The following is a 15269-nucleotide window of genomic DNA, read 5'->3' as shown; positions in this document are numbered from 1 at the left end:
ATTAGATTTACTTTCATTCCAATTGATCCGTAGTGAGGAGGTCCTCCAGGATGTAGAACATGTCAGAAAAACAACAATACATGACAAATATTTACAACTAAAACAAATAAGCTAATGTACCATTAAACAGGTCCCAAGTGGAATGATCGTCATTTTTTAATGAACACTATATGGAAGAATCATTTTACAAATACTAATGCACTGAATCTAAAATAAAGTTTATTTATTTATTTATAAGGTAATAAACGTGCAGTACAACTACTATAATACTTATTTACAATGAACACATTACTGCACTGAAATGGTGCAGAAGTTAGATTATATTTACACACACACACACACACACACACACACACACACACACACATATATATATATATATATATATATATATATATATATATATATATATATATATGGTGGTCGGAAAATGTCTGAAACGCTCGTAGGGGTGTTGCAAAGCAGGTTCCACCGTGACATAAATGTTAAGAAAAAATTCGATACGTTGCGCCGTTTCCGAGTTATTTAGCATAGAATTTAGCCAACCGGGACGTCGCGCGCTCACATTCAAGCGGCATGACAGGGGCGATGTTGCCCAACGAGTGCTCTGTCTCGTTAGATGAAACTTGAATTCGCGCGCGCAACGACCTTATTGGCTAATTTCGATGCTAAATAACTCGAAAACGGCGCAACGTATCGCATTTTCTTCTCAACATTTATGTCTCAGTACAATCTGCCCTACAACATCACGACAAGCGTTTCAGACATTTTCTGACCACCCTGTATATATACATACATATATTTACAATGAACACATTATTGCACTGAAATTGTGCAGAAGTTATAATATCACACACAAATCAGTTAGTTCTACTGAAAAATACATCAATGGAGTAGAAGGAGCTGGCCACCAATAAATCCTTTAGGCTTCTCTTAAACTGAATTTCATTGGTTGTTAAGCTTTTTATGGCTGCTGGCAAGTTATTGAAAAATGTGTGTTCCTGAATAATGCACATCTTTTTGTACAAGACTAAGTGATTTTAAATCCTTGTGAAGATAATTCTTATTTCTAGTATTGATTCCATGAATTGAGCTGTTGGGTTGAAAAGGTGATATATTTTTAGTGACAAATTTCATTAAGGAATAAAGATATTGGGAAGCAGTAGTTAGTATCCCTAGTTCCCTAAACAGGCTTCTCCAGGATGTTCTTGAGTTCACACCACATATAACTCTTACTGCACGTTTTTGTGCCAGGAAAACTTTAGCTTGGCTTGATGAATTACCCCAAAAAATAATCCCATATGACATTATGGAATGAAAGTAAGCATAGTATGCCAGCTTTTTCATTTTTATATCCCCCTACGTCTGACACAATTCGCATTGCAAATAGAGATTTGTTAAGACGCTTCAGTAGTTCCGTGGTGTGCTCCTCCCAGTTGAATTTGTTATCAAGCTGTAATCTCAAGAATTTAACATTGTCCACTTCTTCTATCTGCTTGTCATCGTATGTTAGGCATATACTCGTGAGACACCCCTTACAAGTTCTGAACTGCATGTAGTGTGTTTTTTCAAAGTTTAATGACAAAGAATTGGCTAGGAACCAGTGATTAATGTCCAAAAATATTTTATTATCTGATCTTTCTAAGACTACACTTGATTTCCTTTTTATTGCAATGTTTGTATCATCGGCAAACAAAACGAACTTGGCATCTGGTACACAAGAAAAAGTAAGGGCCCCAAAATGGAACCTTGTGGGACCCCACATATAATTAGTTCCCAGTTGGATGATGCCTGATAGCCCGCCGCTCCAGACGTTACTGGCACCTTGATGCGTGCCAGGCCAAAGGTAATTGCACAGGCATGCCATAGATTGACTCACAAATGCCTGTCTGGAGATTTCGAACTATATAGCAACATTCCCCAAGTATTGAAACGATGTGAAACAGCATCAGCATTTCAGAAGGATGCGCAGATTTCTGCGTTAGGAAGCTATAGCTTTCTAAAGTTGCCTTGGGACGTGCAGGAGAAAGGGAGGGCGGGACGTGTCGGCACAGTCGAGGCAGCAGCCCGTTTTTGGAGACGATTGGGGAGACAACTGGTTTGCGATTGTGGAGTTCGTGGAATATGTAGGAAATGCGAAGACATTCGAGGAACTTAAGGGGAGGGGGAATATTATCAGCAGGTATAGGATACGTGTGAGGGAGGAAAGGCGAGCACCGGTGTCACTCATTTAATCCCGAGATCGCCGCCACAAAGGATACACGGGGGCCGAAGGTGTTGTGGGGCGGCACAGAACTTTGTCTGAACTGAATCTGTGGTTGGGCGCTCGATCGATGCCGGGATATCGATGCATCGGTAGGAACTGCACCGTACAGACATTTTTGCGAGTGGATCAAAGAAAGCGCCGGATTCCATACTCTGTCCAAGCTGAAATCGCTATCTCCTTTAATTAAATGCTTTTCCAGCAGAATTTACACTGCTTATTTCACCACTATCAGTTTGATGATGACGACGTTAGAATTTCGACATACTCATGGTTTGTCTACGCCGTGTGCACGATGTATGAACGTCATTCTTTTCGGAACACAAAAGTGGTGTTGTCTGCGGTGATGGACAAGACATCACTTTAACTTTATGCTTGGCGAGATTTTAGCCTATTTTTGAAACTTCCTGGCAGATTAAAACTGTGTGCCAGACCGAGACTCGAACTCGGGACCTTTGCATTTCGCGGGCAAGTGCTCCACCGTCTGAGCTACCCAAGCACGACTCACGACTCGTCTTCGCACCTTTACTTCCGCCTGTAATGGTACTTTGACTTCCGCGCCTCCGCCAATACAAAGTTATAATTTACGATCGCGCACGCAGAAGAGCGCTGCGCCAGCGACCGATTTTATAAATAATTTTGTTCTTCTTTTTACTTTTGCGTAGGGTTTTGTTTTTGTTTTTTAAGAACTAATTGAGGACTCTCTCTCTTGTCTTCATACGAAAGACGTGCATTTTTCCCGCTGTGTTGAATGTGCTTTTGGGTAGAAATTAAAATTACATTGCAAAGCGAGGTTGTTTCAACAGCTGATGAGGAGAAGTTAATAAAGGGAACACTACAATTGGCGTCCTGGTGACAGGACTTGCAATCTTCGGATTTGATACAAGTGCAGTTTGGATTTGATACAAGTGCAGTTTGGATTTGATACAAGTGCAGTTATTATAAATTTTGGACATTTTATCTAATTTTAACCACTTAATAGCATCAGAAAATGAATTTGGACTAAGTCTCATTCATTTCAATTGTAATGTTACGTGCATGAAATTTACAACAATATTTTTTCCCTGTTATTAATTCGTGTTAATTTTCATTTTCATGTTGAAGAAATTAATTTTGTAAAAAAAAGGGAAAAGGATAACGTCCCATAAAATAATTTGCACGGACGCGAAAGAAAAATTTTGGATTGAAAACTGTGTATTTGACGCTACATTTGCAACATAAGACTGAAAAAAAATGGTGAGTACAGAAATTTACATTTTTTCCAGTGTCAAGCAGCCATCTGTACTTCCTTTATTCCGATCCATTTATTTCGAAATTATTTTTTCAAATTGTAGTTAAAATTGATTTACTACTATTATTGCAGATGATAAGTAAAGAGCATATTCACAATCATTTATTTGTGAGAGGGAAATTTCAGTACCAGTTTAATAATTCAATTTCTAATTAGAAATCATATAGAAATATCCATTTCCATAAGAGAAATTTCAGATTTCAACATATCATATTTGACTTCCGCGCCTCCGCCAATACAAAGTTATAATTTACGATCGCGCACGCGGAAGAGAGCTGCGCCAGCGACCGATTTTATAAATAATTTTGTTCTTCTTTTTACTTTTGCGTAGGTTTTTGTTTTTGTTTTTTTAAGAACTAATTGAGGACTCTCTCTCTCTTGTCTTCATACGAAAGACGTGTATTTTTCCCGCTGTGTTGAATGTGCTTTTGGGTAGAAATTAAAATTACATTACAAAGCGAGGTTGTTTCAATAGCTAATGAGGAGAAGTTAATAAAGGGAACACTACACGCCAGTACACCGTCTCCTACCTTCCAAACTACACAGAAGCTCTTCTGCGAAACCTGCAGAAGTAGCACTCCTGGAAGAAAGGATATTGCGGAGACGTGGCTTAGCCACAGTCTGGGGATGTTTCCAGCCTATTTCTGTCCACAGGGTTCCCACATATGACCGGTATGGCAAAACTTTTCCTGTGCCGCTGATCTACTGTACACCTGGTATCTAGTCGCATTCGCGATTTGCAAATAAATCTCTTCTGTTTCATAAATCTGTAGTTCGTCAGTAGTGTCTGCCCCTTTAGACATGCATAGTTCTATACAGACCTGTAAAATACAGACACTGCAAACTTGTACTTATTTTACAGTTTGTTGTGAACTGGCTTTCGCCTTTCTACGCCATCCCCATGGAACTTACGAATGAACAGACAGTCCACACGAAATCAACGAGACTTTAGAGCCGTACAAATCTAAACCAACGGGAATTCATATGACGTAGCTGCTTTGAGCGTTGAAATAATTCGACAGCTGCACTCGAAGACAGATGCTCTACGAACGGGGTTGTCTTAACTGCGACGACCATCCGGACACGCTTCCATTCAGACTAAAATTCCCACGTGCTGCTTATAACTGATGGTGCGACGCCGTTAATTTTCCCCGTTGCCCGCAACCTCACTTTATTCCCGCAAGGGACGAAAGTGGTACGCGCATCGAGTCGTGTCTTTGCAATTATATGTGTGCTGTCTGTCGATGTGCCGGCCGTTGTGGCCGAGCGGTTCTAGGCGCTTCAGTCTGGAACCGCGCGACCGCTACAATCGCAGGTTCGAATCCTGCCTCGGGCATGGATGTGTGTGATGTCCTTAGGTTAGTTAGGTTTAAGTAGTTGTAAGTTGTAGGGGACTGATGACCTCAGATGTTGAGTCCCATAGCGCTCATAGCCATTTGAACCATTTTGAGAATAGCGATGTGCACGCGCGCGGATGGTGGTAGTAATGCGTACACAAGGTATAAAAGGGCTGTGCATTGTCGGAGCCCTCATTTGTACCCTGGTGATTCATGTGAAAAGATTTCAGACATGATTACAACCGCACGATGGGAACTAAGAGATTTTGAACGTGAAATGGTAGCTGGAGCTAGACGAATGGCACATTCCTTTTCGGAAATCGTTAGGGAATTCAATATTCCGAGGTCTACAGTATCAAGAGTATGCCGAGAAAACCACATTCCAGACATTACCTCTCACCACGGACAATACAGTGGCCGACGGCGTTAACTTAACGATGGAGAGCAGCGGCATTTGTGTGGAGCTGTCAGTGCTAACAGACAAGCAACGCTGTCTGAAACAACCGGAGAAATTGGAAGGGGACCTACGGCAAACGTATCCATTAGGACAGTGCTGCGAAATTTGGCTTTAATGTGCTATGGCACCAGGCGACTAACGCGACTGCCTTTGATAACAGCGCTACATCACTTGCAGCGCCTCTCCTGATCTCACCAGCATACCGGTTGAACCCTACAGAACAGGAAAATCGTGGCCTAGTCAGACGAGTCCCGATTTCTGATGATAGAGTCTGGTGCAGACCCCACGAAGCCATGGACCAAAGTCATCAACAAGGCACTGTGCAAGCCGGTGGTAGCTCCATAAAGGTGTAGACTGTGTTTACATGGACCTGATTGTGTCCTTTGGTCCAACTGAACTGGCCCTTGATTAGAAATGATGGTATCTGCAGCCATGCATGGACCTCATATCCCCAAACAACGATGTCATGACACCAGGCCACAACTGATTGCAGTTGGATTGAAGAACATTCTTGATAATTCGAGTGAATGATAGCCCCACATTAATTCCGTCGAACATTTATGGGACATAATCGAGAAATCAGTTCGTTGACAACATCCTGCACCGGCAACACTTTCGCAATTATGGACGGACACAAATGTAGTATGGCTCAGTATTTCTGCAGGGGACTGACTTCCAACGTCCTTTACTTGAGACCATCAGTGTAGCGTTACGTAGGTCTTTAACCGTCATATTAATGACAGAGAATCGTATCTTTTTGTGACGACGTCTCAAGTCTGTTAAATATTACAGTCTGTCTGACAGTGACAACCTCACAAACGCAATCAGATTTAGCACATATCGTTTCATCTTTAAAGTTCCATGACAATTCCAAGGACATCATGAGGTGCCGACTACACAGTTGTTCATAAACTACATCCAATTTTCGAACCTCTCGATAGCAGTTTGTTAACGTGGCAAATTTAGAACTAACGCAATGGTCCTTGCACCTTAATAAGAAGCTTCGAAGGCTCTGTAAGCTCCCTCTCAAGTGTCGTAACCTACCCAATCAGCGAACGCTTAAAACCATGTCCGTGAACACGTACTGTTCCTCGCTACTGGCTTGCAATCAAATTGCGTGACAATGTAGTATGTCTGTCGTGCGTCTGAATTTGTGATTTACCATCAGAAAGATCACAGTAATTGACGGAAAGCCATGGAGTAAAACAGAAGGGATATTTGGTGTTCCACAAGGAAGTGTTATACGCCCTCTGATGTTCCTAATGTATATAAATGATCTATGAGACAATCTCAGCAGCCGCCTAAGATTGTTTTCAGATGATGCTGTCATTTACCATATAGTAGAATCATCAGAATATGAAAAACAGTTTCAAAATGATTTGCACGTGAAGTCTGTAAGATGTGAAAAGTGGCAGTTGGACTTAAATAATGAAAAGTGTGATTTCATCCACATGATTGCTTACAAACAATCTGTTTAGTTTCGTTTACACGATAGAATACACAAATTAAAAGCTGTGAATTGAAATAAATACCTACGAATAACAATTACAGACAAAGTATTATGTCTACAACTTTGCTTCCGCCGTTTTGCAATAGACGGCAGTAGCGGCAAGTGGAGTGTCATAGGCGTAATACAATAAGCTTAGGCATATGTAAACATAATGCCATAAAAATATTAGTCGATTTGTGATTGCATCATAAGGTTATTCTCGATTAAGTATGTCAACTTACGTACCCATTTCTCGGCATTTGCGGGAAGTTTTAATTTTCTGCCTTAACGTGAAGAAACCTGCGGCTGTGGCTCTTAAAATGCTGGGTAAGACCAATGGTGAGGGAACTATTAATGGAAGAACGTGCAGAGAATGTTATAAACGCCTTAAGAACGGTGATTTTGATGTCGGAGACCGGCAACGCGGTGGAAGACAGACTGTTTTCGTAGCTACTGAAACAGACAAAGACAGTCACAGGACATCATTATCGAAGGCAATTGATGCATTCAAACTGAAACACAAACGGCCACAATACAGCGTTAGACACGTAAAGGTATTTTGCAGCAGGTCAGTGCTCGATCCCATGTCGCAAAACCCGTCAAAATACACATGGAAACGTTGAAATGAGAAGTCCTATCCCTCCCGCCGTATTCTCCATACGTTGCTTTCTCTGACTACCACCTTTTATGATCAGTGGCATACAGTCTGGCTGACCAGCACTTCCAACATATGAACAAGTGCAAAATTGAATCGATTCATGGATCCCCACGAAAGAGGCCCAGTTCTTTCACTACGGGATTCGTATGCTGTCCGAAGTATGGGAGAATGTAGTGGCCAGCGATGCGCAATACTATGAATCTACAACTACATCTACATCTACATTCATACTCCGCAAGCCACCCAACGGTGTGCGGCGGAGGGCACTTTACGTGCCACTGTCATTACCTCCCTTTCCTGTTCCAGTCGCGTATGGTTCGCGGGAAGAACGACTGTCTGAAAGCCTCCGTGCGCGCTCTAATCTCTCTAATTTTACATTCGTGATCTCCTCGGGAGAAGCAATATACTCGATACCTCATCCAGAAACGCACCCTGTCGAAACCTGGCGAGCAAGCTACACCGCGATGCAGAGCGCCTCTCTTGCAGAGTCTGCCACTTGAGTTTATTAAACATCTCCGTAACGCTATCACGGTTACCAAATAACCCTGTGACGAAACGCGCCGCTCGTCTTTGGATCTTCTCTATCTCCTCCGTCAACCCGATCTGGTACGGGTCCCACACTGATGAGCAATACTCAAGTATAGGTCGAACGAGTGTTTTGTAAGCCACCTCCTTTGTTGCTGGACTACATTTTCTAAGCACTCTCCCAATGAATCTCAACCTGGTACCCGCCTTACCAACAATTAATTTTATATGATCATTCCACTTCAAATCGTTCCGTACGCATACTCCCAGATATTTTACAGAAGTAACTGCTACCAGTGTTTGTTCCGCGATCATATAATCATACAATAAAGGATCCTTCTTTCTATGTATTCGCAATACATTACATTTGTATCATAATTTGTTTGTAAGTTTTTCACTATAAAGCCCCGAACTTCGAGAAAAAAAGGCGGAAGCAAAGTTGTAGACCTAGTAAATTCGAACTATCACGTAGATAACGCTGTGGAGAAGGTAAACTAACGACTGCCTTTTTTTTACAGAACTCTTAGAAGATGTAACAGGTCTGCTAAAGAAACTGTCTACACTCCTCTTATCGGTCCTCTGCTAGAGTTCTGCTGTGCGGTATGGGATCCTTACCAGACAGCACTTACGAGAAGATTCATACAATGCAGCTCGTTTCGTATTATCCTGAAAAGGGGGAGAGAGTGCCACGGATATGATCCTCGCGCTGGGGTGGCAGTTGTAAACCCACGCCTATTTAGGAGAGCTGTTCGGCCGCTCAGTACTGGTACGAGGTAAGATGAATCTGTTGTACAGCTGAAAGCTAGTGGGCCCAGGTATCAGTGCGCGCCGCGGTAGTTCTGGCTTCCGGCTAGGTGATCGGTACGAGTGAGTCCGGAAATGGGGCAAATCCCGAAGCTTTGAATTTGGACTGCTGTTACTCGCATGATCTTTGTGCAGAAGACACCCCAAGAAATTGCGGAGCGTTAAACAATCTTAAAGGCTCTTTGAGATTCATCAGTAACTCACATCAAATATTAATGCAAATCTGCGTACCTAGGCGAACCCATAAAAATGAGATGCATCATATGACACAACAGTAATTTCAACATCTCTAAAACAACAAAGTTAACGTATGAATGTAGAGTCTCGTGGCGATAAGATTGAATAAAGTGTTCTCGGGTCTCCAACCGCGTCAATTGCTTAAAACTACACGAGCTTTCGGCCAAGCACTCCTAGGCCTTTGTCAAGTATTACGACTGCCAGTGGGCTGTTAGTGCGTCCTTATGTACGCTAGCTGCCGGCTGTGACGTCACTGGTGCCCGTGACATTGCCACATATGGGCATGTTTTGAGTCGGCGTTCGATGTGCCCTCTTCAACCGGGCGATCGCTGGATCCCACGCAGCGCTGAGCTGCAAGACACCGTCTCTATTCAGGGCGTTTGCGGTAATTTTTATTTCAATACATTCCTTTATTAAACTGTCCGAGAAGCCGTTAGTGCGAGCCACGACAGAGGTATCGTCAAATTTTATGTGGTGACCGTTTTCTAACGCATGCTCAGCTAACGCAGATTTCTCTGGATAGCGTAGGCGATAATACCTCTGATGTTCTTTCCTGCGTTGTTCCACAGAAGCCCACAGTATTACAAACATTGGTGCATCGTGCAAGAGTAATATCAGACGACGACAACGTGCCCCATGAACTGAGCCACCTACGCAAGATTTTCAGGAATAACGGCTACAGCGCCCATCAAGTGAAAGAAGTGATTTCTGGGAAATATCAGAATAAGACCACCGACGAAGAGCAGGAAAAGAAACTTGCTTTGCTGCCATTCTGTGGCTCTGTGTCGGGCAAGATAAGCCGACTGTTGAAAAGACTCAAGAACAAATCCATCTTCAGGCCTACAACGAAGCCGGCCGCGGTGGTCTAGCGGTTCTAGGCGTTCAGTCCGGAACCGCGCGACTGCTACGGTCGCAGGTTCGAATCCTGCCTCGGGCATGGATGTGTGTGATGTCCTTAGGTTAGTTAGGTTTAAGTAGTTCTAAGTTCTAGGGGACTGATGACCACAGATGTTAAGTCCCATAGTGCTCAGAGCCAAGCCTACAACGAAAATCCGTCAATTACTGAGGCCAGTTAAAGACGCAGTAGGTCTCAGAATACATGGAGTCTACGAAATACCTTGTGAGTGTGGCCATAAGTACATCTGACAAACAGTGCGCACTGTGGAACAACGCAGGAAAGAACATCAGAGGTATTATCGCCTACGCTATCCATAGAAATCTGCGTTAGCTGAGCATGCGTTACAAAACGGTCACCACATAAAATTTGACGATATCTCTGTCGTGGCTCGCACTAAGGGCTTCTGGGACTGTTTAATAAAGGAAGCTATTGAAATAAAAATTACCGCAAACACCCTGAATAGAGCCGGTGGCTTGCAGCTCAGCGCTGCGTGGGATCCAGCGATCGCGCGGTTGAAGAGGGCACATCGAACGCCGACTCAAAACATGCCCATATATGGCAATGTCACGGGTACCAGTGACGTCACAGCCGGCGGCTAGCGTATATAAGGACGCACCAACAGCCCACTGGCAGTCGTAACACTTGACAAAGGCCAAGGAGTGCTTGGCCGAAAGCTCATGTAGTTTTAAGCAATTGACGCGGTTGGAAACACGAGAAAATTTGATTCAACGAAGTTAATATTTCACAGTGAATAATCATTTACACAATGAACCTTTGAATTAACAACTTTTAATCGCTTCATGCGATTTCAACAAGCGATATCTAAGATGACAGCATTCTACTATAGCTATTATTTCTTAAAACTACGTACCTGTATCCATTTTTCTTCTTCATCCGAAATTGTGCTAAACGCATTCTCTGAAAATTATTTCGAGCAGTTACTCCATGAGCCGACGCGAATAGTGAACGGTTGTGAAAACACACTTGACCTCTTAGCAACAAATAATCCTGAGTTAATAAACAGCATCAAAACCGATGTAGGGATTAGTGAACACAGAGTGGTCGTAGCGAGATTGAATATTGTAGTCCCAAAATCCACGAAAAATAAGCGAAAAATATACCTATTCAAAAAAGCAGATAAAAATTCACTTGACGCCTTCCTGAGAAACAATCTCCACTTATTCCAAATTAATAATAAAAGTGTAGACCAGATGTGGCTTAAATTCAAAGAAATAGTATCGGTAGCAATTGAGAGGTTTATACCAAATAAACTAACAAACGATCGAGCTGATTATCCTTGGTACACAAAAACGGGTTAGAACACTGTTGCAGAAACAACGAAACAAACATGCCAAATTTAAACAGACGCAAAATCCTCAAGACTGGCGATCCTTTACAGAAGCTCGAAACTTAGCGCGGATTTCAATGCGAGAGCCGGCCTAAGTGGCAGAGCGGTTCTAGGCGCTACAGTCTGGAACCGCGCGAACGCTACGGTCGCAGATTCGAATCCTGCCTTGGGCATGGATGTGTGTGATGTCCTTGTCAAAGAGGGCGGAGGAGCGGATAGAGGTTCAGGGCACTCCCTTGTCCTAGGGGTGGGAAATTGCCTCTAAAGGCGGAAGAATCAGCAATGATCAACGACATGAGGATGCAGAAGGCAATGGAAACCACTGCATCAAAGACACGTAACGTGTATCCACAGGACATGTGGCCTGTATTTGAAGAAGTGTCATGATGATCTCTCCATTGGCTAAAGATTCCGGAATAGTCTCCCATTCGGATCTCCGGGAGGGGACTGCCAAGGGGGAGGTTACCATGAGAAAAAGAGTGAATAATCTACGAAAGGATAACGTTCTACGAGTCGGGCCGTGGAATGTCAGAAGCTTGAACGTGGTAGGGAAACTAGAAAATCTGAAAAGGGAAATGCAAAGGCTCAATCTAGATATAGTAGGGGTCAGTGAAGTGAAGTGGAAGGAAGACAAGGATTTCTGGTCAGATGAGTATCGGGTAATATCAACAGCAGCAGAAAATGGTATAACAGGTGTAGGATTCGTTATGAATAGGAAGGTAGGGCAGAGGGTGTGTTACTGCGAACAGTTCAGTGACCGGGTTGTTCTAATCAGAATCGACAGCAGACCAACACCGACAACGATAGTTCAGGTATACATGCCGACGTCGCAAGCTGAAGATGAACAGATAAAGAAAGTGTATGAGGATATTGAAAGGGTAATGCAGTATGTAAAGGGGGACGAAAATCTAATAGTCATGGGCGACTGGAATGCAGTTGTAGGGGAAGGAGTAGAAGAAAAGGTTACAGGAGAATATGGGCTTGGGACAAGGAATGAAAGAGGAGAAAGACTAATTGAGTTCTGTAACAAGTTTCAGCTAGTAATAGCGAATACCCTGTTCAAGAATCACAAGAGGAGGAGGTATACTTGGAAAAAGCTGGGAGGTACGGGAAGTTTTCAATTAGATTACATCATGGTCAGACAGAGATTCCGAAATCAGATACTGGATTGTAAGGCGTATCCAGGAGCAGATATAGACTCAGATCGCAATATAGTAGTGATGAAGAGTAGGCTGAAGTTCAAGACATTAGTCAGGAAGAATGAATACGCAAAGAAGTTGGATACGGAAGTACTAAGGAATGACGAGATACGTTTGAAGTTCTCTAACGCTATAGATACAGCAATAAGGAATAGCGCAGTAGGCAGTACAGTTGAAGAGGAATGGACATCTCTAAAAAGGGCCATCACAGAAGTTGGGAAGGAAAACGTAGGTACAAAGAAGGTAGCTGCGAAGAAACCATGGGCAACAGAAGAAATACTTCAGTTGGTTGATGAAAGGAGGAAGTACAAACATGTTCCGGGAAAATCAGGAATACAGAAATACAAGTCGCTGAGGAATGAAATAAATAGGAAGTGCAGGGAAGCTAAGACGAAATGGCTGCAGGAAAAATGTGAAGAGATCGAAAAAGATATGATTGTCGGAAGGACAGACTCAGCATACAGGAAAGTCAAAACAACCGTTGGTGACATTAAAAGCAACGGTGGTAACATTAAGAGTGCAACGTGAATTCCACTGTTAAATGCAGAGGAGAGAGCAGATAGGTGGAAAGAATACACTGAAAGCCTCTATGAGGGTGAAGATTTGTCTGATGTGATAGAAGAAGAAACAGGAATCGATTTAGAAGAGATAGGGGATCCAGTATGAGAATCGGAATTTAAAAGAGCTTAGGAGGACTTACGATCAAATAAGGCAGAAGGTATAGATAACATTCCATCAGAATTTCTAAAATCATTGGGGGAAGTGGCAACAAAACGAATATTCACGTTGGTGTGTAGAATATATGAGTCTGGCGATATACCATCTGACTTTCGGAAAAGCATCATCCACACAATTCCGAAGACGGCAAGAGCTGACAAGTGCGAGAATTATCGCACAATCAGCTTAACAGCTCATGCATCGAAGCTGCTTACAAGAATAATATACAGAAGAATGGAAAAGAAAATTGAGAATGCGCTAGGTGACGATCAGTTTGGCTTTAGGAAAAGTAAAGGGACGAGAGAAGCAATTCTGACGTTACGGCTAATAATGGAAGCAAGGCTAAAGAAAAATCAAGACACTTTCATAGGATTTGTCGACCTGGAAAAAGCGTTCGACAATATAAAATGGTGCAAGCTGTTCGAGATTCTGAAAAAAGTAGTGGTAAGCTATAGGGAGAGACGGATCATATACAATATGTACAACAACCAAGAGGGAATAATAAGAGTGGACGATCAAGAACGAAGTGCTCGTATTAAGAAGGGTGTAAGGAAGGCTGTAGCCTTTCGCCCCTACTCTTCAATCTGTACATCGAGGAAGCAATGATGGAAACAAAAGAAAGGTTCAGGAGTGGAATTAAAATACAAGGTGAAAGGATATCAATGATACGATTCGCTGATGACATTGCTATCCTGAGTGAAAGTGAAGAAGAATTAAATGATCTGCTGAACGGAAAGAACAGTCTAATGAGTACACAGTATGGTTTGAGAGTAAATCGGAGAAAGACGAAGGTAATGAGAAGTAGTAGAAATGAGAACAGCGAGAAACTTAACATCAGGATTGATGGTCACGAAGTCAATGAAGTTAAGGAATTCTGCTACCTAGGCAGTAAAATAACCAATGACGGACGGAGCAAAGAGGACATGAAAAGCAGACTCGCTATGGCAAAAAAGGCATTTCTGGCCTAGAGAAGTCTACTAATATCAAATACCGGCCTTAATTTGAGGAAGAAATTTCTGAGGATGTACGTCTGGAGTACAGCATTGTATGGTAGTGAATCATGGACTGTGGGAAAACCGGAACAGAAGAGAATCGAAGCATTTGAGATGTGGTGCTATAGACGAATGTTGAAAATTAGGTGGACTGATAAGGTAAGGAATGAGGAGGTTCTACGCAGAATCGGAGAGGAAAGGAATATGTGGAAAACACTAATAAGGAGAAGGGACAGGGTGATAGGACATCTGCTAAGACATGAGGGAATGACTTCCATGGTACTAGAGGGAGCTGTCGAGGGCAAAAACTGTAGAGGAAGACAGAGATTGGAATACGTCAAGCAAATAATTGAGGACGTAGGTTGCAAGTGCTACTCTGAGATGAAGAGGTTGGCACAGGAGAGGAATTCGTGGCGGGCCGCATCAAACCAGTCAGTAGACTGATGACCAAAAAAAAAAAAAAAAAAAGTAGTTCTAAGTTCCAGGCGACTGATGACCTCCGAAATTAAGTCCCATAGTGCTCAGAGCCATTCGAACCATTTTTCAATGCGAGACGCCTATAACAGTTTCCACAACGAAACTTTGTCTCGAAACCTGGCAGAAAATCCAAAGAGATTCTGGTCGTATGTGAAGAATGTTAGCGGCAAGAAACAATCAACGCCTTCTTTGAGCGATAACAATGGAGATACTATCGAAGACAGTGCTGGCAAAGCAGATTTACTAAACACAGCCTTCCGAAATGTCTTCACAAAAGAAGACGAAGTAAATATTCCAGAGTTCGAATCGAGAACAGCTGCCAACTTGAGTAACGTAGAAGTAAATATCCTCGGAGTAGTGAAGCAACTCAAATCACTTAATAAAAGCAAGTCTTCTGGTCCAGACTGTATACCAATTAGGTTCCTTTCGGAGTATGCTGATGCATTAGCTCCATACTTAACGATCATATACAACCGTTCGCTCGACGAAAGATCCGTACCCAAAGACTGGAAAGTTGCACAGGTCACACCAATATTCAAGAAAGGTAGTAGGAGTAATCCACTAAATTACTGGCCCA

The sequence above is a fragment of the Schistocerca nitens genome, chromosome 4, assembly GCF_023898315.1.
Source record: "Schistocerca nitens isolate TAMUIC-IGC-003100 chromosome 4, iqSchNite1.1, whole genome shotgun sequence".
NCBI lineage: Eukaryota > Metazoa > Arthropoda > Insecta > Orthoptera > Acrididae > Schistocerca > Schistocerca nitens.
Note: the sequence above shows the minus strand (reverse complement) of the source record.